This window comes from Oryctolagus cuniculus, chromosome 10, assembly GCF_051225735.1.
Source record: "Oryctolagus cuniculus isolate XC-2025 breed Fujian yellow rabbit chromosome 10, ASM5122573v1, whole genome shotgun sequence".
NCBI classification, from domain to species: Eukaryota; Metazoa; Chordata; class Mammalia; order Lagomorpha; family Leporidae; genus Oryctolagus; species Oryctolagus cuniculus.
The window spans coordinates 34656991-34682281 of NC_142876.1; the positions used below are offsets into that span (position 1 = coordinate 34656991).

Genomic DNA, 25291 nt, shown 5'->3' on the forward strand with positions numbered 1-25291 from the left:
AATCAGTATTCCTTTATTTTAAAGCAGAAAAGCAGAGAAAGAGAGATATCTCCCATCATTTGGTTCACCTCTAAAATATCTGCAACCAGGACTGTGTCAGTACTAAATCTAGGTCTCCAGCAGAGGTGGCAGGTTTTTGAGCCATCCCTTATTCCCTCCACGGTATACATAATCGGGAAGCTGTAATGGAGACTGAAGTCTGGAACTAGGCACTTCTGATATGGGCATCCCAGGAGACAGTTTGTCACACAAAAAGCCCACCCTGCCATTTAGTTATGCTTTTATTCTGTCTCCCAAGAACATCTCTGAACAAAAAACTAAATGGTAGAAGTGAGAGAGATACTTCATAGCCGAAACACCGTGAAGCAAGATCCCCAACACTTCAGCCTGTCTCAACCCCATATTTAGTTATAACAGTTCAACTACCCAGGGTCTTATTAATATCTTATCATGTATTCTAGTTCAGTAGGCCATTTAAATGTGATCCTCTATATTCTAAATTCATTATTACCTCTCTTGCTACCTTTGATTTCTATCAAAATTGACCTTTCTAAAGTTTTAGAGCTGTGCTCATGGATTTTAAAGCAACAGCTAGATGCCTGATTAACTAATCTAAATGTATTAAACTATAAATGAGAAAGAACTGAATCATAATCTGCAACCATTTTACTGTCTTAAGGTATACTTTGTACTTTAATAGCTGTCTTCAGGACTTGGTGACTTAATTCAGAGAATAGAATTTAATGACAGAGGTTTGTGAAGCCAGCACTGTTAGGTTCTTGTAGTGTATTTTTAACTTGAGATTAGATTCACTGCTTTGGTGTATGGAAGCAGACAAGTTCATGGATGACTTTGTAGACTTCCTTGGAATCTCATAGTTCCTGCAGCCTATGAGGTTTGGAATTCCAGGCTATGAAACCCTCACGAGTCTTCCACAAATGCAGAGATAAAAATCAGAATGAAAACAACTGTCTTTCCCTTGTTCTACCTGTGCCTATGACTAGTTAAAGAAATAAGATGTGATATACAGGCATGATTGAGCACAACTTTTGAATACCCCCATTTTCTGTTTTTTTTTTTTTTCTTATTTTTTGTCTTTCTGATAAAACAAATAACCTCTCAATGTCCTATTCAGTAGTTCTTGGATTCTAAAAAAACACAAAGACAACAATGGGACACTGCAGTTCTTACTCTAATGATTATTAATGGACAATAATTTATATTAGAAAGTACATTTTAAATGGTGAGCAAACCACAATTAAAAAGGATTAAATGGCTTTGCTAAGGCAGATAATAGAAAACCATGTCAGGTAGGGCCCGAGCGGATTGTGATGCTTGCATCCCATGTCAGAATGCCTGGTTTGAGTTCCTGTTACTCTGAATTCCTACCCGGTTTACTGCTAATGTGTATGCGAGGCAGGAAATGGACTGAGTGCTTGGGTCCCTGCCACCCATGCAGTAGACCTGGATGGAGTTCCAAACTCCTGGCTTTAGCCTGGTCTAGCCCTAGCTCTTGCAGCATTTGGAAAGTGAACCTGAAGATGGAAGATATTCTTATTCTCTCTCTCTCTCTCTCTCTCTCTGTCTCTCTCTCTTGCTCTCGCTTTCACTCTCGCTCTCCCCTCTACCCCAACCCCACACCCTATCACTCTGCCTTTTACAGAAATAATCTTTGAAAATAATGGTCAAGACAATGTGTGAAATAGAAGCTTCATTTGGCTACATTTTTGGTATCATCTGAGAATTTTATAATTTAGCAAGATTAAGTAATGACTTTTAAAATTTTTTGGCAATACCAATGTCTTTTTATTATTCATTTACGATCTTTGTTTTATCATTCATGAACACGTTATATGTGTGCACTGCTCTGAGAGGTAATGCTGAAATACATAAAATAATTTATCATCTGGTTTATGGTTTCTGAGGATTGTGGAGTAGTTGAGAAAACGATGCATGTAATAACAGCAGCACAGAACTCCAGAGCAAATGCCTGATGTGTTGTCTTGGCAGTGCTCTCAGAAGTAGATGAGATCATTGAGTATGAGAGCAGGAGCAAAGAAGCTTTCAGGACAAAATGGGAGTTTTAGAAGGTGTGAAAGACTAGACTGGTGCCCTAAATCTTGCTGCCAAGGAAGCAAGTTTAACAAATCTCTCATGGAGACCACTGGAAAATCAAGAGGTAATTATTAAGTCAATTACACATCACTTCCACAGGTTGTGTTTCTTTCCATTTCTACATATACTTCACCTTCAACTTTTCCTATAAACATTGGATTTTCTGTCGAGGAAATGAAAGTGTAACTGCTTTTTATACATTCTTAATGATACGCCCAAAGTCTTTGAAATCACTCCATCTTCTAGGAATATCTTTGCCAGGGAGTCTACTTGACATGTAAAAGGAATTCATGCGTAAAGGCTATTATCAGAGCCATCATCAAATACAGTCTGCCACCAGATTTATGTCCACACCAACCTTACTCTTTACAATACAATTCATTAACTGTGCATAAACATGTTCAAGCAATTTAGATAATGTGGGTAATGGTGAAACTGAGTGATAGCCATGCCCTAGGGTAAAATGATTCAAAACTGGTGGCATTTTGAATTTCCTGGCCAGATGTTAATGGATTGTTTTGATAGAAAATTAAACAAAGAGAGGTAAAAGAGGGGATATTCCAGAGAGTTATCATAGCCAGATATCTTTCTCCCCAAAATGCCCCGTGTGGCCCCAAAATGGATTCATCAACATCTTATTCAAATTATTATCATTTATTCATGTACACACTCACATATAAATATATGAATTGTTTTCTCTAATAAAGAAATTATTTACTAGAATATATCAGGAATGGGAGGAAAATAAGCTTTGGGCCTAAGCTTTGGAATATCTACCATAAGATTGTGTATCATTAAAATTTAAAGGAAAATTAGATTTTAACTAATGCACTCATAATTATACAAATTACAAAACTGAGGAACAGGCACAGATAACTTGCCCCAAGTCTTGTAGATCCTTACTGGTAGAGCTGAGAACCCAACACACTCTCTGCTTCCCTAGGATTTTCCAACTTTTCATGATGGAACATAAGTAATTTGTGGATATTATTCTGTTTAGATTTATATGAGGTGGTAATGTGTTGCAGTGGGTTCATTTCTGAGAGTATGAGCATGATGGGGGCAAGAAGCACTGAGTCACCACACAGACCCCGGGAGTCTGGTGAAAGCAGGCCTGAGGCAAGTAGCCTGCAGAGTTGTTTATTTCAGTTGCTACAGCTGCTTATATAGCCAAGGCAGCCAATCCGGTCAAGGGGCAGTTTATGCCCTAACCAATCACAGCCTGTTGCCAGGCAGTTTCCAAAGCCATCCAATCACAGTCAGGCTCTGTTGCCAGGCAGTTTCTGAAACCATCCAATCACAGCCTGTTGTCAGTCAGGCTCTGTTGTCATGTGGTTTCCGAAGCCATCCAATCATGGCCTGTTGCCAGGCAGTTTCTGTTGTCAGCAGCCATCTTGGCATGACCTTCTCACCTTCTCATTCCACTTGCCATAACCATATATACCCTCAAGGCCCCCTTAGGAGTTATTTGGCAACAACACGGACCACTTTTTTGGGTGCACAGGAATGGATAAGTGTGCCATTATTCCCTGTATAATTGGGAGGGTTCTTCCCTGGAGAAATAAGGTTTCTCATGTTTTCCACTCTCAAATGCAGAGATAACATGGTGCTGCAGTAGTGCTAACTCTAGTACTAATAATACTCAATAACCCTAGATAAGCCACAAACCTTCCCGTGATCTTGTGTGACCTTGTGTGAGACCCTGCAGTCTGGCACGTACACCCCAACAGCCCAGACCCTATGCTTCGGCCAATCAATTCAAAGGGCATCAACCCCAAGAGCCATCCAACCACCTTAGTGGGTCTGTTCCCGCCACTGGATGTGTCAATCAAATCTGGGAGATGCCCTTTGAATTTCCCGCCAAATGAGATGATTTGCTGTGATGTAAAATGTCTCTAAAAACCCTTCGCGGGGCTTCTCTGTTCTTGCGTGTTCAGGGAGCCCCAGCATGCTGGTTCAATAAACCCCCTGCGATTGCAAAAAATAAAAATAAAAAAATAAAAAAAAATCAATAACTATTGTCTTTTTCAATAATCACTCATCACATTGAATGCTTAATTGGCATCACCTCAGTGAAAGTTCACAGTTAGCCTAAAAAAATTATGAATCCACTTTTATTCAAGAGAGAACTGAGATTCAGCATATTGTTATGCATTGCTTAAGGTCTTAAACCTGGAAGGTGGAGGTGCTGTGATTTGGATTAGAAGAGTCTTACCGTAAAATATGTTTAGATGCACTGGCAAACACAGATATTACATGAAAAATTATTCTTTTGGTTTCTTGTAATTGAGTTTCATAATTACAATAGAATATAAGGCCTAGAAATAGTGATCGACCTGTTTACAGATCTATCTTAGACAAACCATAAGGATCAATAATCTTGTTTTTCTTAAAATTACATAGATAATTTTAAGTACCAAAAAGTTGTTTTCACCATAAAGCTTTCACAACTATTTGTTCCTAACATTTTTATGCTCTAATAACCATTTCAGAATAATACTTTGAAAATATTCATCTGCTAAAGCAAACCTTTGGAAAGTGCTTTCTGTGGCTGAAAAGCAACTCAGTTAACAGATGACAGATTTTTAACTAGCCAGCCTATTTGAACCTGGATCAGTCACTTTCTGTTTTTTTTCTTTCTTTTTTTTTTTTGATCTTGGTTAGCTCTTTAGTTTGTATGCCATTCCCATTCCCATCTGTAAAATAAACAGCCCTACCTCATAATATTGTTTTAAGGGATTAATACACAGATAGATATGCAAAAACTTGCAACAGTAAAAGTGATATATATGTTAGTTGTATTATCATTTCATGTGACTGCAGGTTCTGATTGAGACAACTTAAAGCTATGAAAAGAGGAAGGCATTTACATATTAAGATATACACTTGTGTCAGTATCCATAGGGAATTCATTCCAGGATTCCATGTGGAAACCAGAATCTGAAAATGCTTAAGTCCTTTATATAAGATAGCATACTATTTGCAAATAAACTATATGCACATCCTCCTGTACCTTAAATTATCTCTGTTATTTATAATACCTAACATAATGTAAATGCTATGTAAATGATTTTATGCTATATTGCTTAGAGAATAAGAAATAAGTCTATAGACATTCAGTACAGACACCATATTTCTTCCAAATATTTTCAAACCACAATTGCCTGAATCTACAAGTTTGGAAGCCTCAGATTCAGAAGGCCAATTGTATCTTTACAATGAAAATAATATACTGTTTAACTTACATTGATAGAAATAATTGAAGTCTCATATTCTTCAACATGTTTTACTACTGTAGTCCTATAAAAGGCATGCACCTTGTTATAGTCTGGGTTTCATAGGATGCAGACTCTGAGATGCAGTTCAGCATGAAGGATGTTGAAGGTGTGTCCCTGGGAACATCTGCGAAAGAGAGAAAAGGAAGTAAAAGTGCATGGGGAGAAAATCTGAGCATCAACCCAAGTCCAAGCACAGCTTCAGCCAGTCCGATCTGGGGAAAGTTTCCAGAGCTAAAATTGTTTTTCAGCTGCCCTGATTGGGTCAGAATGGCCAGGCCCATAGATTTCAACATTGATCAGGTTCACACAGAACCACTCTGGGAATGAATTTGAGCTAAGCAGTGCTTTGAACAGAGGTAATGACTGAAGGAGTTGACAGCTAAAGACTGACTGCCAACAAAACTCCCATCAGTGGGTTAATTAGTACTTTACTTTAGGGGACCCAGATGTACCATATCACAGTATCTATCACGATGCTTTATAAACTTATGACAAATCAGGTTGATAAATTCAATAGCCAATGGGATGACATATTTAGGTATCTTACTTTGGTTCCATTAACATACTACTCAGGAATGTTCATACCATTCTGTCAAATCAAATTCTAATATTCTTATTCTTTACTTAAATTATTTGCAAAGATATATGTATGTTAAGTCTTCCTTCTTGGAATATCGAAAATTATACTGCAGAATATAATTATTTCTTTCCAAAGGACTACCTAGGATATAGTTATAAATAATTCCAGCTCTCTCTCTCTCTCTGGCCACGAAAAGATGAAATGAAAACCTTAAATCCCCTTAATAAAAAATGTATGTATTTTTAAAGTCCATAATTATATGGACTGGAGATCTGAAGAATGACAGATAATTTAATGATCTTGAGGTTTATGAAAGTTTATTAAGGTAAGTGTCTTTTTAAAAAAAATGAGTTTTTATGGGTTCTGAATATTGAACCAATGATAAACAATAGTGTTTAAAGTCAGATGACACTGTCTGAGAAGGAGGTGACATACTCTGGGAAACCGTTAATTGGACTCCATGATATGAATGAATGGTTACAATTTTTAGGATATCTTTATTACTCTTTAGTTCTTTTTTTCTCATACTTTCTTCAAATAGGTGCTTTTCCAGTATAGCATCATTTTACACCAGATTTGTTTTTCATTCCTAAATTAAAATGTGTATATCTTATTTAAAATTGTAATGGAATGCAGGTTTTTTCAATTGAATTTAACAAGTAATGGCTGCCTTCTTTAATCAGGAATAGTACCATCCAATGCACTCTTTTGAAGACGTTTTACTGTATAGCAAATGGTAGTATTTCATTGCTGATAGGATACAGAGGAGTAATAGTATATAACCAACACATAGCAAAGTGAAAAACAAAAATACACAACTTCTAATTATGCTTTCAGAGTAGAAGTTTTTTTTTTCTAAGCTTAAATTCTCATTTTTAAAAATATTTCATAAATATATTAATTACAGTAGTATAAAGTCTATTTGTATAGATACATTAAGTGGATCCGTTAGTTGTTGATCTGTTTATGCTGTTCATTTGCTTTTCTTGGATTTAATTTATATTTTCTATCCTGAGATTTGAATATTGTAGTGCATATGTTAGGATATGGATGAGTTCTAGCATAAAAAGTATTTTCCTTTGAACAAAAATTTGCTCTTCAGGGGGGATGAAAACTACGAGAAATGTAATCTGGGATGACACTAATCCAGTTTCAGTGGTTGAGATTATTTGATTCTGGTTCAACATTGTGAGAATCAGTTTGCTTCTACATCATCCCAATGATACCACCCTCCAGTACCCAACCCAAAGCAGGTAGATTCATTAGGGACAATTTTAGGGCCCAGGATTTTAAGATTTGCCTCTCTAGATCCCACAGAATCTGAAAACTGCTCAGCTTCTCAGACTCTTACCTACATCTTTCAGAATTAGAATAGTATACATCTCTGTAGAGCTTAGAAGGACCACCACATTCTGAGCTGGTCATTCTTGATTTTCTCACCCGCCAGCTCTTTAGTTCTTCACTGTCCTTACAGCACTCTAAGGACTGCAAGCCCATGCTCCTTTACCTTCTCTGTGTAAAAATGCATGCATGTATATGTAACAAACATATACTTTTTACATGAATAGGAAGATTTTTTTCACAGTTCTTACACCACTGTAATTATAAGAATAAAATATCAACTGTTATTTTATTTCATTATTTTATTACAATTCAAGGTGTGAATTTTTATTGCAAATTTTACTTCAAATGTACTTTATTATATAAATATTTATTTATGTGTGTGTGTTCCTGAATGTATATGGTAGAATATAAGTAGTTTAAACTACTATAACTTATTTATATATATATATATATGCAGAAGAAATTTAATTCTAGAAAAGAGAAAGAGTGATGTTTTAGAATCCTCAGATTGACTCCATGTGATCTTTGCCTTTATATGATTCTGTGCACTTGAACATAAGTTACTCTTGTCATGCAAGATCTCATTCACATAACTTGTTACATTATTTAGCAAAAGAAACATCACCACATCACCCTGTTATGCAAATCCAGTCACATGGCCATTTTCCAGAGTTTTCTCCAATGGGTTGCAGAAGGAAGGAAGGTGAGAGATATTGGAAATATTGCTGCTTTTTTTTTAAAGTTTTTATTTATTTATTTGACAGGTAGAGTTACAGACAGTGAGAGAGAGAGACAGAGAGAAAGGTCTTCCCTCCATTGGTTCACTCCCCAAATGCCACAATGGCTGGAGCTGCACTGATCGGAAGCCAGGAGCCAGGTGCTTCCTCCTGGTCTCCCATGTAGGTGCAGGGGCCCGAGCACTCGGGCCATCCTCCACTGCTATTTCAGGCCACAGCAGAGTGCTGGACTGGAAGAGGAGCAGCCGAGACCAGAACTGGTGTCCATATGGGATGCTGGCGCCACAGGCAGAAGATTATCCTAGTGCGCCAAGGTGCCAGCCCCAATATTGCTACTTTTAAGATGGTAAAGACTACCTTTTAAGAAAGATGGTAAATACTATCTGGAAAAGATGTGAGAAGCCTTTGAAACAGAGAAAGTCCCCTAGCTGACAACAATTTAGAAAACAGGGACCTCACACTTATGGCTATAAGAATCAGAATTCTGTCATCAACTGGATGAATTTTAAAAGAACTATTTTTTTTTTTCAGTGCCCAAACTTTAATAGGTAAAATAGGTCCTGCAGTGTTCCAGTGGAGGGGGGACCGTGGGTACTCAGTACTCCTCCCCCTCCTCAGCCTCCCCCTCCTTGGAGTCCACATCCACCTCCTCATAACCCTTCTCCAAGGCAACCAGGTCCTCGCAGGCCTCGGAGAAAGCCCCTTCCTCCATGCCTTCGCCCACGTACCAGAGCACAAAGGCCCCCTTGGCATACATGAGGTCAAAGTTGTGGTCCAGGCGGGCCTAGGCCTCAGTGATGTCCGTGGTGTTGCTCAGCATCTTGGCCAGGTCACCCCCGGGCACCATGCTGGGGGGCTGGTAGTTGATGCCCACCTTAAAGCCAGTCAGGCACTAGTCCACAAACTGGATGGTGTGCTTGGTCTTGATGGTGGCGATGGCCGCGTTGACGTCCTTCGGGACCACGTCGCCACTGTACAGCATGCAGCAGGCCATGTACTTGCCTTGGCGAGGGTCGCACTTCACCATCTGATTGGCCGGCTCGACAGGCATTGGTGATCTCGGCCACGGACAGCTGCTCGTGGTAGGCCTTCTCTGCCAAGATGACTGGGGCATAGGTGGCCAGCGGGAAGTGGATGTGGGGGTATGGCGCACCAGGTTGGTCTGGAATTCCGTCAAGTCCACCTTTAGGGCCCCTCAAATCACAGGGAGGCAGTGATGGACGACATGATCTGCCCGATCAGGCAGTTGAGGTTGGTGTACATGGGACGCTCAATGTCCAGGTTGCACCGACAGATGTCGTAGATGGCTTCATTGTCCACCGTGAAGGCACAGTCGGATTGTTCCAGGGTCATGTTGGTGGTCAGGATGGAGTTGTATGAGGCCACCACAGCCGTGAAAACCTGCGGCGCTGGGTAGATGGCAAACTCCAGCTTAGACTTCTTGCCATAGTCCACCGACAGCAACTCCATGAGCAGAGACACGAACCCAGAGCCGGTGCCACCCTCAGAAGCTGTGGAAGATGAGGAAGCCCTGCAGCCCCGTGCATAGGTCTGCTAGTTTGCAGATGCAGTCCAGCATCAGGTCCACAATCTCCTTGATGATGGTGTAATGGCCCCTGGCGTAATTGTTGGCCGCGTCTTCCTTCCTGGTGATCAGCTGCTTCGGATGGAAGAGCTGCCTGTACTTTCCTGTGCGCACTGTTTTGACCACCGTGGGCTCCAGGTCTACAAACATGGCTCTGGGCACGTGCTTGCCCACCCCTGTCTCACTGAAGAATGTGTTGAACGAGTCATCACTGCCACCGATGGTTTTGTCACTTGGCATCTGACCATCGAGCTGAATGCCATGTTCAAGGCAGTACAACTCCCAGCAGGCTTGCCGATCTGGACGCCCGCCTGCCCCACGTGGATAGAGATACACTCGTGCATGGTGAACTTCGCTGCTGACACTGGCCACAGCTACTGGAGAGAGTAAAGTCCAAACATATATTAATTTTGACCTTGTGTGACCCTAAGCAGAGAGCTTTGCTGAGACTGTCCAGACTTTGATATATAGTCATCAATGGATGTTTTTGATCTACTAAGTTAATGGTAATTTGCTAAACAACGAACAACTAAGATAGCTACAACTAAAATGCATTGGGTAGATAACACATCAGGGAATAATTGGAGAAGATTCTCAAAGAATATTGGCCCAGGCAATGCTACATAGCAAAGAAATCATAACCTTTTTTTTTTTTTAATTTTTGACAGGCAGAGTGGACAGTGAGAGAGAGACAGAGAAAGGTCTTCCTTTTGCCGTTGGTTCACCCTCCAATGGCTGCCGCAGCTGGCGCACTGCGGCCAGCACACCGCGCTGATCCAAAGCCAGGAGCCAGGTGCTTCTCCTGGTCTCCCATGTGGGTGCAAGACCCAAGGACTTGGGCCACCCTCCACTGCACTCCCGGGCCATAGCAGAGAGCTGGCCTGGAAGAGGGGCAACTGGGACAAAATCCGGTGCCCCGACCGGGACTAGAACCCAGAGTGCTGGAGCCGCAGGTGGAGGATTAGCCTATTGAGCCTCGGCTCCGACCTGAAATCCTAATCTTAATCTCTTTTGTTCTTATTCATTTCCACTGCAACTTACCTCCTCTTCCCAACACTATACAGAAATCATTCTGATCAAGCTTAATAGTAATTTGTTTGTTGTCAAACTTTATGGAATGTTTTTATTTGTAATCTTATTTAACTTCTTTCCACAATTTGTGAAATTAATTACTGCTTTGGCTCTCTCATTTATTTTCACTTTGGCCTTAATTTTTGCTGCCCTATTGAGTTTCATCTTCAGCTCTTGTTGGTTTCTCGGCATGTGATCCCTAATTTCTTCCATTCTTATATTCCAAGTTTAAAATGCTGATGAGTATTACATCCATATCACCATCCAAAATTTTCAATGAATTGCAATCTCATACATCCATGTTCCTTCATTTATCATTTTATATGTCTCTTAAATTCAAGACAATCAAAATTGATCTCATCATCTTCATTCAAATGTTCATTCTTATGATTTTATGACAATGAATGTCAGCAAGGCTCACTAAGATGTCTGACCCAGAAATCTTAACACTGTTAAGATTACTTCATATCATTCCATGCAATTAATAAACATTTATTGAATGCTTCATATATATCTAACATTATTCAAATTAGCAATTACATATTATCTCTTTAAAATTTATTAAATTATTCTCATGGTCCTGCTGTCACTGTACAAGTCCTATGGTCCTACATCACAGGTAACATATTTCATCTTATAGGAATATTTCAGTTCTCTGTCTTTACCAAACTAATTCCTAAATGTCTTTCAGATGTCATTTTGAACATCAGTTCCTCTGGGAAAGTTCATCTGCATTCTGACACTTTAGAGCTGAGAGTCCCTGTTTTATCACTATCTCTGCAGTCATTGCTACAAACCGCAACAATTTTCTGATATCCACCTCTTGGTTATACACCTACCAATGTTCTTTAGAAATAGGTCACAATACTTTTCTAAATTGAGAAACCCCTGAGCTTGCTTGCTTTATTCCAATGTCATTACACCCAACACAATGACAAATGAACAGAGTTGTACTTTGAATCTGTAAGTCTAAAGATATATATAAAATATCCTACTTCAGCTTTTTTATTTTATGGCTTTCTATACCTAAGTTCTGTGCACCACATTTCCAGACAGGTAGCCATGGTCTGGAAGAAATCTTGCCAAGATCACCGAAGAGTTTCATAAAAATGTGCTTGGAAATCTGCAAATTGTTATCCTGAGATTAATATTTTATTGTATTGCTCTCTTTTGATATCAGTGAGGAAACAGGAGAAGCTCCTGGGTGAGACCTGTAAGCAGCTAAAGACTTTTAAAAGGCTGAAATAAAAGATTGTAAAGTTCATGGTTTGGAAATATGCTCATTGATGTAAGAAGGCTTTATGAATGATTCTCACTATGTTATATATCTTTTTTTTTTAATTTATTTGGAAGCCAGAGTTACACACACATACACACAGAGAATCTTCCATTCTCTGATTAATTCCCCAAATGGCCACAATGGCTGGGGCTTTGCCAGAAGCAAAGCTAGGGACCAGCAGCTTCTTCTGGATCTCCCAAGTCTGTAAAGGGAGCTAAGGACTTGGTCCATTTTCTTCTGCTTACCCAGATGCATTAGCATGGAACTGGACCAGAAGTGGAGCAGCTGAGTCTTGAAACATTGCACATATAGGATGCCGGCATTGCAGGTGGGAGCTTAACATGCTGTGCCACATGGCCAGCCCTATGCTTTTCTTATTATCCCCCAAAAGACACATAATTTCTCTTTTTGGAATTCCCGTAACCTTGTGCTGCTTGCCTCAATTGTAGCACTCATCTCGGTTTATATCAGTTATGTTTATCAAACTACTTTGACCACTAGTAATAGGTATTTGATTATCAAGATATAACATTATTCCCATGTACTTTTTTAAGATTTATTTATTTATTTAAAGTCATATTTACACAGAGAGAGGAGAGGTAGAAAGAGAGAGACACACACAGAGAGAGAGAGAGAGAGAGAGAGAGAGGTCTTCCATCCACTGGTTCACTCCCCAACTGGCTGCAATGGCTGGAGCTGTGCCAAACCGAAGCCAGGAGACAGGAGCTTCCCCCAGGTCTCCCATGCAGGTGCAGGGGCCCTAGGACTTGGGCCATCTTCTACTGTTTTCCCAGGCCATAGCAGAGAGCTGGATCGGAAGCAGAGCAGCCAGGTCTCGAAATGGCACCCATATGGGATGCCAGCGTTTCAGGCCAGGGTGTTAACCCACTGCGCCATAGCGCCGGCCCCTCCATGTACTGTTTTTTTAATTTTTAATTTTTTTGCCCAGCAGAGTTAGACAGTGAGAGAGAGAGAGACAGAGAGAAAGGTCTTCCTTCTGTTGGTTCACTCCCACAATGGCCTCCAAGGCCGGCGCTGTGCCGATCCGAAGCCAGGAGCCAGGTACTTCCTCCCGGTCTCCCACCTCCCATGTACTTTCAATACTTAGAATAATATCTCTTGCAATGTGAATATTAAGTAAATACTTTAAATTGAATCGATTCCATCAGATATATAACAATGATGGAAATATCACTGGTTTAGAAACCAATTGAAATCTATTAAAATTACTTGATGTCTTTTTGCCTTGATTATCTAGTCCTTAGACTGAAGATGTTAGCAGAGATGGTCTCCAAATTTTCTTTCAGATTTAAAATATATTTCTAATAATCTCAACTGACATCATCAGTATGTACTATTTTTTATTTCTTTTTTTTAACTTTTATTTAATGAATATAAATTTCCAAAGTACAGATTATGGATTACAATGGCTTCCCCCCCCCATAACGTCCCTCCCACCCGCAACCCTCCCCTTTCCCACTCCCTCTCCCCTTCCATTCACATCAAGATTCATTTTCGATTCTCTTTATATACAGAGGATCAGTTTAGCATACATTAAGTAAAGATTTCAACAGTTTGCTCCCACACAGAAACACAAAGTGAAAAATACTGTTTGAGTACTAGCTATAGCATTAAATCTCAATGTACAGCACACTAAGGCCAAAGATCCTACATGAGGAGTAAGTGCACAGTGACTCCTGTTGTTGACTTAACAAATTGACACTCTTGTTTATGGCATCAGTAATCAACCTAGGCTCTTGTCATGAGCTGCCAAGGCTATGGAAGCCCCCTGAGTTCACTGACTCTGATCATATTTAGACAAGGCCATGTTCAAAGTGGAAGTTCTCTCCTCCCTTCACAGAAAGGTACCTCCTTTTTTGATGACCCATTCTTTCCACTGGGATCTCACTCGTGGAGATCTTTCATTTAGTTTTTTTTTTTTTTTTTTCCCCAGAGTGTCTTGGCTTTCCATGCCTGAAATACTCTCATGGGCTTTTCAGCCAGATCCGCATGCCTTAAGGGCTGATTCTGAGGCCAGAGTGCTGTTTAGGACATCTGCCATTCTATGGGTCTGCTGTATATCTCACTTCCCATGTTGGATCGTTCTCTCCCTTTTTGATTCTATCAGCTAGTATTTGCAGACACTATTCTTGTTTATGTGATCCCTCTTGGATCTTAGTCCTATCATTATGATCAATTGTGAACAGAAATTGATCACTGGGACTAGTGAGATGGCATTGGTACATGCCACCTTGATGGGATTGAATTGGAATCCCCTGGTATGTTTCTAACTCTACCGTTGGAGGTAAGTCAGCTTGAGCATGTCCCGAATTGCACATCTCTTCCCTCTCTTATTCCCACTCTTATATTTAACAGTGATCACTTTTCAGTTAAGTTTCAGCACATAAGAATAACTGTGTATTGATTACAGTATTCAACCAAAAGTATTAAGTAGAACAAACAAAACAAAATACTAAGAGGGATAATGTATTAAATTGTTCATCAACAGTCAGGGCGAGGGCTTGACAAGATTTTCTCTAGGATGACCTCATTCTCACATAGTAATTTCTCATAGTTGTACAATCAATGGTGTCCGATAGTACCTATCAAAGACAACACCATCAGGAAAGAGACATTTTTATTAATAGTTTGAATAAAAGTCTTGCACTTGACTCTTATTTTCCTGAAAACTGTGGTCATATTTCCATCATCAATATTTTTTAAAGGTTTATTTTTATTTATTTTAATCATGGACAGATAGGGAGCGACAGAGAGAGAAAGAGATCTTCCATCCAATGGTTCACTACCAAAATGGTTACAATTGCCAGGGATGGACCAGAGCAAAGTCAGGAAGCTAGGACACTATTTGGGTCTCCAAAGTTGGTGGCAAAGGGCCAAATACTCGACTATCTTCTACTGCTTTCCCAGGCACATCAACAGGGAACTGGATTGGAAGCAGAACAGTCAGTACTTGAACTGGTATGCTGATGTAATGCTGGGATTGCAAGCAGTAGCTTCACCCAATGCACCGTAATGCCAGCCTCTCCATCATCACTGTTTTGAGGGAGCATCGAATTCATTGATTAGCTTAGACAAGTGAAGAGCTCAAGTTTAATTGAATGTTTTATATATGGATAAAGTCATTTCCATATGGGAAATTTGACGATATTAAAGAGGGAAAAAATAATATTGATTGTTGAATGTGTAAAAAACAGCTTCACAGATGTCTACTATAATGAATGGCTATCATTGAGAATATCACTGAGAATATTTAAATGAAGCTAACATTTGTAAAGAAACTATATCCATATGGTAAATGTTCCTTGGAACTGTTATATTATGATACCACTCAGTATTATAATTTGTAGGTTTCATGTTGTCTCTCATTTGACATGCATCTCCTATTAGTAGATATAATCAAACATAATTTTACGTGTTAATACATCTTTGATCCCTGTTAACCTTCAAGCCAATACTAAATATTTGCCTACATTAACTACATGATCATTGGCTTATGACTGATTTAGTTGCTAAGTGATTTAGTGGAAAGTCTGTTTTGCCATAGGGAAACAACCAAGACTGAGGAATTTCTTCAATAAGAAGTAATACACTTCTTCTTTAAATATATATATTTATTTATTGTCATTTGTATTTGAAAAACAGAGAGAGACATCTTCCATCTGCTGCTCACTTCTCAAATTCCCACAAAACCAGGGTTGGGCTGGGCCAAATCAAGGAGCTCAGAATTCAATACAGGTTTCCCATGTGGTGGCAAGGACCCAACTATTTGAGCCATCAACTGCTGCCTCCCAGGCTGTGCATGAGCAGGAAGCTGGAATTAGAAGCAGAGCTAGGACTTGAACCTAAGCACTCCAATATGGAATATGGACTTCCCAAGTCACATCTTAACTGCTACACTAAAGCCCAACTCTACATTTCTTCTTAAAATAAATGATTGAAAATTTATCTTGGCTTGAGGTAATATTTAATAGATTAATAATGAGAAATATTTAATGTTAGTGTTCTCTTAAAATCCCAGCTAAGCCTATTAATGTGTTTTATAGACATCTGTGGGGTGCACTTATGAGACTTCTAGTCGCCTCCACTTCCTATAATGTACATATACATAAGTTGATTTTCTTATACAAAGAGAACGCACTTAATATATTTGTTATTTTTAGTAAAATGCTGGTTTGGGAAAATAAAATAGTTTTTATCAGTAATTTATATTGGTATTTTCTATTTCTGATGAAGAAATTTATACAATTTTGTTAGGGAATGACAGATGTTAATAATTAGAGACTCAAAGCTATTTTATTTCCTAGACAGTTTGATAACATCACTGAATACTTGCCACCAGATGGAAACTAAGTCAAGTTGTGAGTGGTACATAGTAGTGGACCAGTGAATGCAAATAATATTAACAAGTGTCAATCAGACCTGCATCACAGCACAAAGTGAGCCTGACAAAGATCTTGAAGGAATGTTTTTCCCTGGGGAAAAATATCATAAAGAAGCCAACTAATTGCATATACACCCACAGCAAGTAAGTGCTTTTTATATATCTCAATTGGCTGGAAGTTAACTGAAACAAAAAACAAACACACAGAACTGAAATTTCATAGGAATAAATGTGAAGTGTTAAATTTATGTTTGAGGTAATCCATCATATGAATGAAGTATGCATGATATGCAAGAAGTGGGTGACCTGAGCTCTTTGACAAGTCTTGTCAAAGACTGTTGAATGAGAAGAAAGATTTGGTTCAAAATATGATACAAGCCAGCAGCTTCAAAGCTTGGGCAATTTGGGGCTATATTAATAAAAATGAGATTGCTGTCTTATACAATCATAGAAGCATACATATATTTCATGATATTAAAATTGAAAATTGGAGGGGAAATAATATGACACAACCTAAGTTAATAGACTTATCCTTTGGTGTAATATAGCTATTGAACTGTAGCTATAGAAAGATATAAGGAAAATCAGATCTTCAAGTAAACTTAGAGTATACAAATGGAAACCTAAAGTTTTTAGGTTTTAAAATTTATCCTAGGGGCTGGCACTGTGCCATAGTAGGCTAAGCCTCCATTTGCAGTGCTGGCATCCCATATGGACACTGGTTTGTGTCCCAACTACTCCTCTTCAGATCCAACTCTCTTATTGTGACCTCAGAAGCCAATAGAAGGTGACCCAAGCTCTTGGGCCCCTGCAGCCACATGGGAAACCCGGAAGAAACTCTTGGCTCCTGGCTTTGGATGAGCCCAGCTTTGGCCGTTGTGGCCATTTGGGGAGTAACCAGTGGATGCAAAACCTCTCTCTCCACTCTCACTTTCTCTGTATCTTTACCTCTTGAATAAATAAGTAAATATTTTTTTCAAAAACATAATTTTAGGGGAGGGTGTTTGGCACAATGGTTAAGATGTTGCATAGGATGAGAATATCCCATGTCATAATGCCTAGGTACAAGTCCTGGCTCCACATTCAGTTCTACCTTCCTGGTAATATATATCATGGGGGGCAAGAGGTGATGGCTAAGGAACTTGTGTCCATGCCATTCATGTGAGAGACACATACTGGTTCTTGTAATAATTGAAAATAATTATTACATGAAAAAAAGCATATCAATAGCAAGAAATATTTTTGAGTAGAAATCACACTTTACTAAAATCATACTTTATAGAAAGGAAATTAGAAAATAATATGATTTGATGCTTTTGTAATTTCAAAACTTTGCATTTTCCTAAAGAAGCCTCAACGTTGTTTTCAGTTTTGGAATTACAGGTGAGAAATCACTATAGTGTCAACTGAAGGCTATTTTCCTACAAGTCACAGAGATATATATGTAGGAGCTTCTCTTATATGCTTATCATAACAATCATGCTTGTTATTTTACTTTCTTGTAAAATTTTATTTATTTATTTGAAATTCAGAGTTACAGAGAGAAAGGGAGAGAGGTCTTCTATCTACTGGTTCACTCCACAAGTGGTTGACGTGACCAGGGTTAAGCCAGGCCAAAGCCAGGAGCCAGAAGCTGCTTCTGGGTCTCCCACATGTCTGGCAGGGGTCCAAACACTTGGGTCCTCTCTATTGCTTTTCCTAAGCTATTAGTAGGGAGTTGTATCGGAAGTAGAGCAGCTAGGACATGAACTGGCACCCATTTGGGATGTTGCAATACAGGCAGCAGCTTTCCACTCTAGGTCACAGTTCTGCCCCTTGACTTTTTAAAATAAGGTTTTCATCAGAGCACTCACTGAAGCATGTCATTAACATTATTCATTCACTCTTATTTTCCTCCTCTTCCTAATCTAGTACATTATCTGTGCTCCTTACACTTAAGATCTTGAGATACTGATTTCTTCCTACACTCTAGCTTGTTTGGGTCATGTTAAATGGGAATTCCATGCACATTTCAGTGTGGAAATGCCAGTGTTAACTTTGGATGTAATCCAGTGGTAAAGGCCATGGGCTTTGCCATCTGTCAGATGTAGTTTTGCATCCCTCATTCCAACATTCAAGAAAATTGCTAAATATCTATAAGCCAGAGCTGCCCTATGTAGAGGATAATATCTATTTCAGTATATTGTGAGTTAAAAGCAATATTTGTCAACTTCTATAGAAAGTCTTAACATAAAAGTAGGTTTGCCAAAATTAGTAAATAAAAATTAGGGATGCCCAGTTAAATTTAAATTCTAGATTCTCTCTCCCCCCCCCCCTCTTCTTCCATAGAAGTTATTGTTTGGCTTCCTATATTATTACTAGAAATAGTAATCTGAATTTCCTCAAGTCTTATTTATAGCAGACAGCTTCCTGGACTGGTTGTTGCAGATAACGGGTTGCTTTCTTGAAAAGGTTGATGAAAGTTGTGGGTCACAGTTGTATTTTTATATATGGTCTCACCACTATTTGTATACTCAGTCTCGGTCTGAAATACGGCATGCTGTTCTGAATTTTATCTAACAGCAGTACTATTAACTACTTGCTAAATGGTAGACACTACAAAATTAATGCTACAGTGGTAATTACATGATGCGTTAGCTTCTTAGATCACTTATATTCTTTTTTGTCTTTAATAAATTATTTATTGTTGGATTTTTATCTTTTTAGTTGTTAGCACATTGTGATTAATACCTTTATATATTTCTCTTCGTGTATCTTTCATTATTTTCTTTTTTGTAATTGTTTTATTGATGTAAAGGAAATAAATGTCATGTATTTCATATACACAGTTTTAAGAGCATAATGATACTTCCTGCTCTACCCTTCATCCCTCTCCCTTCCTCTCTCCTTCCTTATTGTGCGTTTAATTTTCCCAATGACAAACTTTAAATTCACTTTACAATCACAAGCTTAATCACCCCCTAAGTAAAGAATTCAACAATTCAGATCAGACTCTGATCTGATCTGAGTCAGTGAACTCAGGGGGCTTCCATAGCCTTGGCAGCTCATGACAAGAGCCTATGGTGATTACTGATGCCATAAACAAGAGTGTCAATTTGTTAAGTCAACAACAGGAGTCACTGTGCACTTACTCCTCATGTAGGATCTTTGGCCTTAGTGTGCTGTACATTGAGATTTAATGCTATAACTAGTACTCAAACAGTATTTTTCACTTTACGTTTCTGTGTGGGAGCAAACTGTTGAAATCTTTACTTAATGTATGCTAAACTGATCTTCTATATATAAAGAGAATTGAAAATGAATCTTGATGTGAATGGAAGGGGAGAAGGAGTGGGAAAGGGGAGGGTTGCAGGTGGGAGGGACATTATGGGGGGGAAGCCATTGTAATCTATAATCTGTACTTTGGAAATTTATATTCATTAAATAAAAGTTAAAAAAAACAATTCAACAATTAATAAGTAGAAAAACCACTGCTCCTCGACAGTATAGACATGGGCTATAAACAATAACTGAACTTCAAAATGCTGATTTCTCTCATACATATCACTTTTTTGTGTACTCTGAATATTAGTTACCACAAATCAGAGGAAAATATGATATTTGTATATTGGGGACAGTCTTATTTCACTAAGCATAATGGTCTCCAGTTGCATCCATTTTGTTGCAAAAGACAGGAGACCAATAAATACAGGATAATGTCACAAAATCAGTCTTTTATGATTTACTTCCAGACTATGGAAACTTCTTGAGGAATTTTTTAAATCAAATTTTTAAATCACATTAAGTCAACTCAGGCCAAGATACAAACTTTCATTTTGAGGAAATAATTTAGATGAGTGATAAAGCACATGTCTGAAGCAATCCCCATGCCTCTCATTTCAGTGAAGTTTAGTACTGTGTTATCACTGTATTTTTTTCATTCTTCACTCCGTCTAGCTCCTCTAATGTTTATTGATTTGGCTTCCTTTATCACTTTCCATTGATTGGTGGGTGTCTATAGTTATGCATTAGGTATATTGATCCTGAAGGAATGGCCCTCTAATGGGGGTCAGCTAAAGTCAGGCATGAGGTTGGCCCTTTCTTGATTTTTGCTAATTTGGTTTATTGGAATTTTGCTTTTCTCATTTTCCACTGCAAAGAATTGGTTTGGGATGAGGGAAGATTTTTAATATGCTTACTAGTTGGGCTGCTTTTTGTCATGTTAGCATCTCACTTGTCAATATGGGCTGGGTGTTGTGATGCACGGTGCCAGGACCCATCTGGCTTGAATGTGTTGTTGTCGGAAGTTGCTCTGCAAGGTGAGGTTTGCACTAGCTCTGGCAAGCTCCCTCTTCTAAAGTGAGAGAAAGTTGTTCATGCCAGTTTCAATACCATATGTAGCTGTTTCTAATGCTTGTTCTTTTTGATTGTAAATAACAGCTGAAGCAAATATCTAGTGCTTCATGAAAACTCCTGGGCTTTGGGGTATTGAAGTCAACCCACAGGTTTTGGTGTTCAAGTTCTGTGGCCTTTCATCAAAAAGAAATTGTAATCTTAAAAAGCAGCATTCTCAATAGGAAAGACAAAGCAAAAGGAAGAAAAGGGATTTTAGACTGAAACAAAGCTCTTTTCCTTCTTTGTATTACCACTGCCACTTAGTACCTATGTGAACAGGGACAAGTTATTTGAATCTCAGTTTTCTCATTTATGAACTTAAGCATCCATATCCCATATTATGGTGCCTGATGTAAGTCCTGGATACTTTACTTCCAGTCTAGCTTCCTGTTAAGTCACACTCTAGGAGAAATCAGTAGATGGCTCAAATGCTTGTGTCCCTGCTACCTATCTGGAGACCCAGATGCAATTGCTGGCTCCCATCTTCAGCCTGGCCCAGCCCTGGTTATTGCAGGCAGTTGGGGATGGAATCTCTTTATCTCTCTTCCCTTATCTGTCTCTCTTAAATTCAAATGAAATGAAAATAAACTAACACATTAAAAAAATTTAAAGGTATATATTAATAAAAATTGAAAATTTTTTTCCTCAAGTCCTGGCATCTTCTTTGTTCATCTTTCTTTCATATAATTGTGATACCATAATCTGCAAAATCTAATACTGGTGAAAGTTTTGGCTAAATTTTTTTGCAAGTCACCTACAATTTTCAGTAGCATTTCTGCTCCAATTAATGCCCCACACAGGTTTCAGTCCATGCACTATATGTTATTAACATAAAATAAATATAGAATTTGTATGTAGAAATTTTCCTAGCAATTCAATTATTCCAATGTGCCTGGGAAAGCAGTGGACGATGGCCCAAGTATCTGAGTCACTGCCACCCACATGGAAGACTAGGATGGAAGTCCAGGCTCCTGACATTAGCCTGGCCTCATTGGGCCGTTGCTGGCTTTTGGAGAGTGAATAAGCAAAAGTAAAATTTGCTCTCTTTCTCCCTCTTTCTCTGTCAGTCTGTCCTTCAAATAAATAAAATAAATCATTTTTTAAAAATAGTTGAAAAAACAAACAAACAAACAAAAAACCCTCACAGATAATTTGAAAAGCATTGCAAAACTTGATGGGTCTGTCTGATAATGGTGAGGCTACCCAGAGCCCATACATCAAGGAGAAGCATTCTTGAGATTCTTGATATTGGTGGAACTTTTGATCAAATTCTATAAAAATCACAAAGTCTCTTAAAAAGTGTGAGATATAAAATCATTCTTTGTGAGAAATGAATGGGATAGATGATTATAGATCATCTTGGACTATTTTGTAAATCTCACAGCAAAGTGAACATTACTAGCACATTGCAATTCTTCAATAAAAGCCAAAAGAGCTGGTTGCGGTTTTCTACTTTATTACTTTTCCTATTTCTATGGTGCTTTATTTTTCTTTTCTTTGTGTTTACTAACCCAGGATAGGGCAAAGATGAGTTATTAACCCCAGAATAAGGCTATCTTAAGTATCATTTTGAAATAAACCTCCCAAAAAAGTGAAATTTCCTTATTTTCTTCCTTCTCTCCCATTTTTCTGCTTTTTTCTCACTTTCTGGTCTTTGGTGTCCAGGTCTCTCACACTGATGTCCTGTGGTCCTGTTGAACTTTTCAGTCTCCCAAAGCAGGGTAGAGTACCTCAGCTATACTTGACCCATCCCATTCTGTGTAATCTTTAACCTAACTCACACATTGGTGAGTCTATGTCTAAAATGGTGACTACATAATCATTCCTTCCAGATTGCATTAAACCAACTGTGACCTTAGAGATAATAAGAGAGTTTGTATGAAATGAAGATTTTCTTATTTAGTTATCCCTTGTGGATTATTACTGTCCTAACTGTGTTTGTGACCACTGTTTTGGAATAATGATGAAAAAAAGTAAGAAATAAGCAACTTCTTAAATAAGAAATAAGGATTACACTTAGAAAGGGAAATTAAAGATCACTTAGTTTTGTATTGTTATTTTATAAAATAGAAAAATGAAGCCCTAAAAAGTGAAGTGATTTGGATAATTTTATTGCAAATAAATGCATTGTCATCAGTAATGAGATATATGGCTTTCTGCTTAGATAAATACAAGTATACTACTTTTATTTAAATCATATCATATTGAACAAATGATGAACATTCTGTTCAGGATAGCATGATAACTGTTAATTTACAACTCCTGGGGTGAGTGTTTGGTGCAGTAGCTAAGTTGCCACTTGGGATGTCTGCATTCCATATCAGAGTGCCTTGTTCAAGTTCCACTTTGACTTCTGATCCAGCTTCTTTCTAACGTATACTCTTGGAGGTAGCAAGTACTGGCCATGGTGCTTGGGTCCTTGCCACCCACATGGGAGACCCAGATTGAGTGCTGGGCTCTTGGCTTCAGTCTAGCCCAGTCCTGGCATTTGGAATATGAACCAATAAACGGATCTTTCTCTTTCTTTCTCTTTGTCTCTCTATCTCTCTCTCTCCCCAAATAAAAGGAAAAGAAATTAAATTGAAATTGGAATAATATCTTTAAAACTATTTATTCATTGTTAAACCATTAACTAACTTCTTGTCAACCTTTAGTCATTCTGGAAGTACTTGTCCCCATGATCTCTAATAATGCATTTGGATGCATTAATTCTTTCACAATAAAGACCTTATCTTTAAAGTTTACCAATCAGAAATACAATTATAACTTTATGTGTATTTCTCTATACATTTTTACATGTTTTTACATGTTTGAATCTAAGATAGAAATCTTTGATAAGCAAGTTATAATGGAAGAGTTTTTTTATTTCCAAATAACTTTATGCATAGAAGTTTAAGTCTATAGTAAGTAAAGAGTTCATCAATTTTTATGAAAAATGAAGAAAAAATTTAAAAAAATAAAAAGAAAAGCACTTTCTCAACAGTTGAGACAAGGGCTGTTCAAAGTCATTGTGTCTCAAAGTTAATTTCAATTCTTTGAGAAGCACCCCAAAATGATACATTTTTTGTGAGCACTTAGACATAATTGTAGCTCATGAGACATAATAGTATCTTCCACTTAATACATTAAAAGAAAGTAATTCTTTGGGAACAAGTTTTGCCATTATTTAAAGAAAGACCTAAGAAAACAAGCAATTGAGTTGGACACTTTGACCTAACTAAAATTGATGAGGCATAAGTATATCCCTCACTTAATATACTAATATGAAATAAATCTTTGAAAACAAGTTTTATTGCTAATTCTCCTAATACAACTCTTCGAGGGCAGAGGTCCTTCATGGGAGATTAGTGCACAGTGATGCCTGTTGTTAATTTAACAATTAACTCTCTTATATATGACATCAGTGATCACCCGGGGTTCTTGACATGAGCTGCCTAGGCTATGGAAGTCTTTTGAATACACAAAATCCATCAGTGTTTAGACAACACCATCAGCAAAGTAGAAGTTGTCTCCTCCCTTCAGACAAAAGTACATCCTTCTTTGATGACCATTTTTTCCCACTGCAGTCTCGCCCATAGAGGTCCTTTATGTAGGATATTTTGCCGAAGTATCTTGGCTTTACAATCCTGAAATGCTCTTGTGGGCTTTTTAGCCAGATGAGAATGCCTTAAGGGCTGATTCTCAGGTCAGAGTGCCAATCAAAATGATTGTCATTCTATAAGTCCACTGTATGGACTGCTTCCCATGTTGGAGCCCTCACTCCTTTTTACTTCTATCTGTTATTATTTTCTGACACTTAATCCTATGTATATGATCACTTTAACACTTAATCCTCTTTATATGATCATTTTAACACTTAATCCTATCCATATGATCACTTTAACCCTTAAAATGCTCCTTTTACTCCCCAGCTTAAGGGGATTTGGGGCCCCATGGCAAATTTCTAAATTGTACCCTTAGAAGTAAGTCTGCAGGCTGGCGCCGTGGCTCACTAGGCTAATCCTCCGCCTTGTGGTGCCGAAACACGGGGTTCTAGTCCCAGTCGGGGTGCCGGATTCTGTGCCAGTTACCCCTCTTCCAGGCCAGCTCTCTGCTGTGGCACAGGTGTGCAGTGAAGGATGGCCCAAGTGCTTGGGCCCTGCACCCGCATGGGAGACCAGGAGAAGCACCTGGCTCCTGGCTTTGGATCAGCGAGGTGCGCTGGCCACGGTGGCCATTGGAGGGTGAACCAATGGCAAAGGAAGACCTTTCTCTCTGTCTCTCTCTCTCACTATCCACTCTGCCTGTCAAAAAAAAAAAAAAAAAGAAGAAGAAGAAGTAAGTGTGCAGGAATGTGTACAGTATTATACAGCTTTATAGTTACATACTTCTTACACTTCTTAATTTCAGCTTTAGGAAAATGGTGATTCTTTCCACTGTGCCCACCCTCCCAACCATATTCTTCTTCCTCCCTCTTGTAATCCTACTCTTATTTTTTACTAGATCTATTTTCTGTTAACTTTATACACATAAAACTATGTTAAGAA

At 38.4% G+C, this 25291-nt stretch overlaps 1 protein-coding gene and 1 pseudogene across 6 annotated transcripts in view; one reads left to right on the forward strand and one right to left on the reverse strand.

Moving 5' to 3' along the window:
- The window catches only part of RIT2 (Ras like without CAAX 2), a 346805-nt gene that overhangs the window by 244246 nt on the left and 77268 nt on the right, over positions 1-25291 (forward strand).
- Positions 8650-9984, reverse strand: LOC138843947 (tubulin alpha-3 chain-like; annotated as a pseudogene).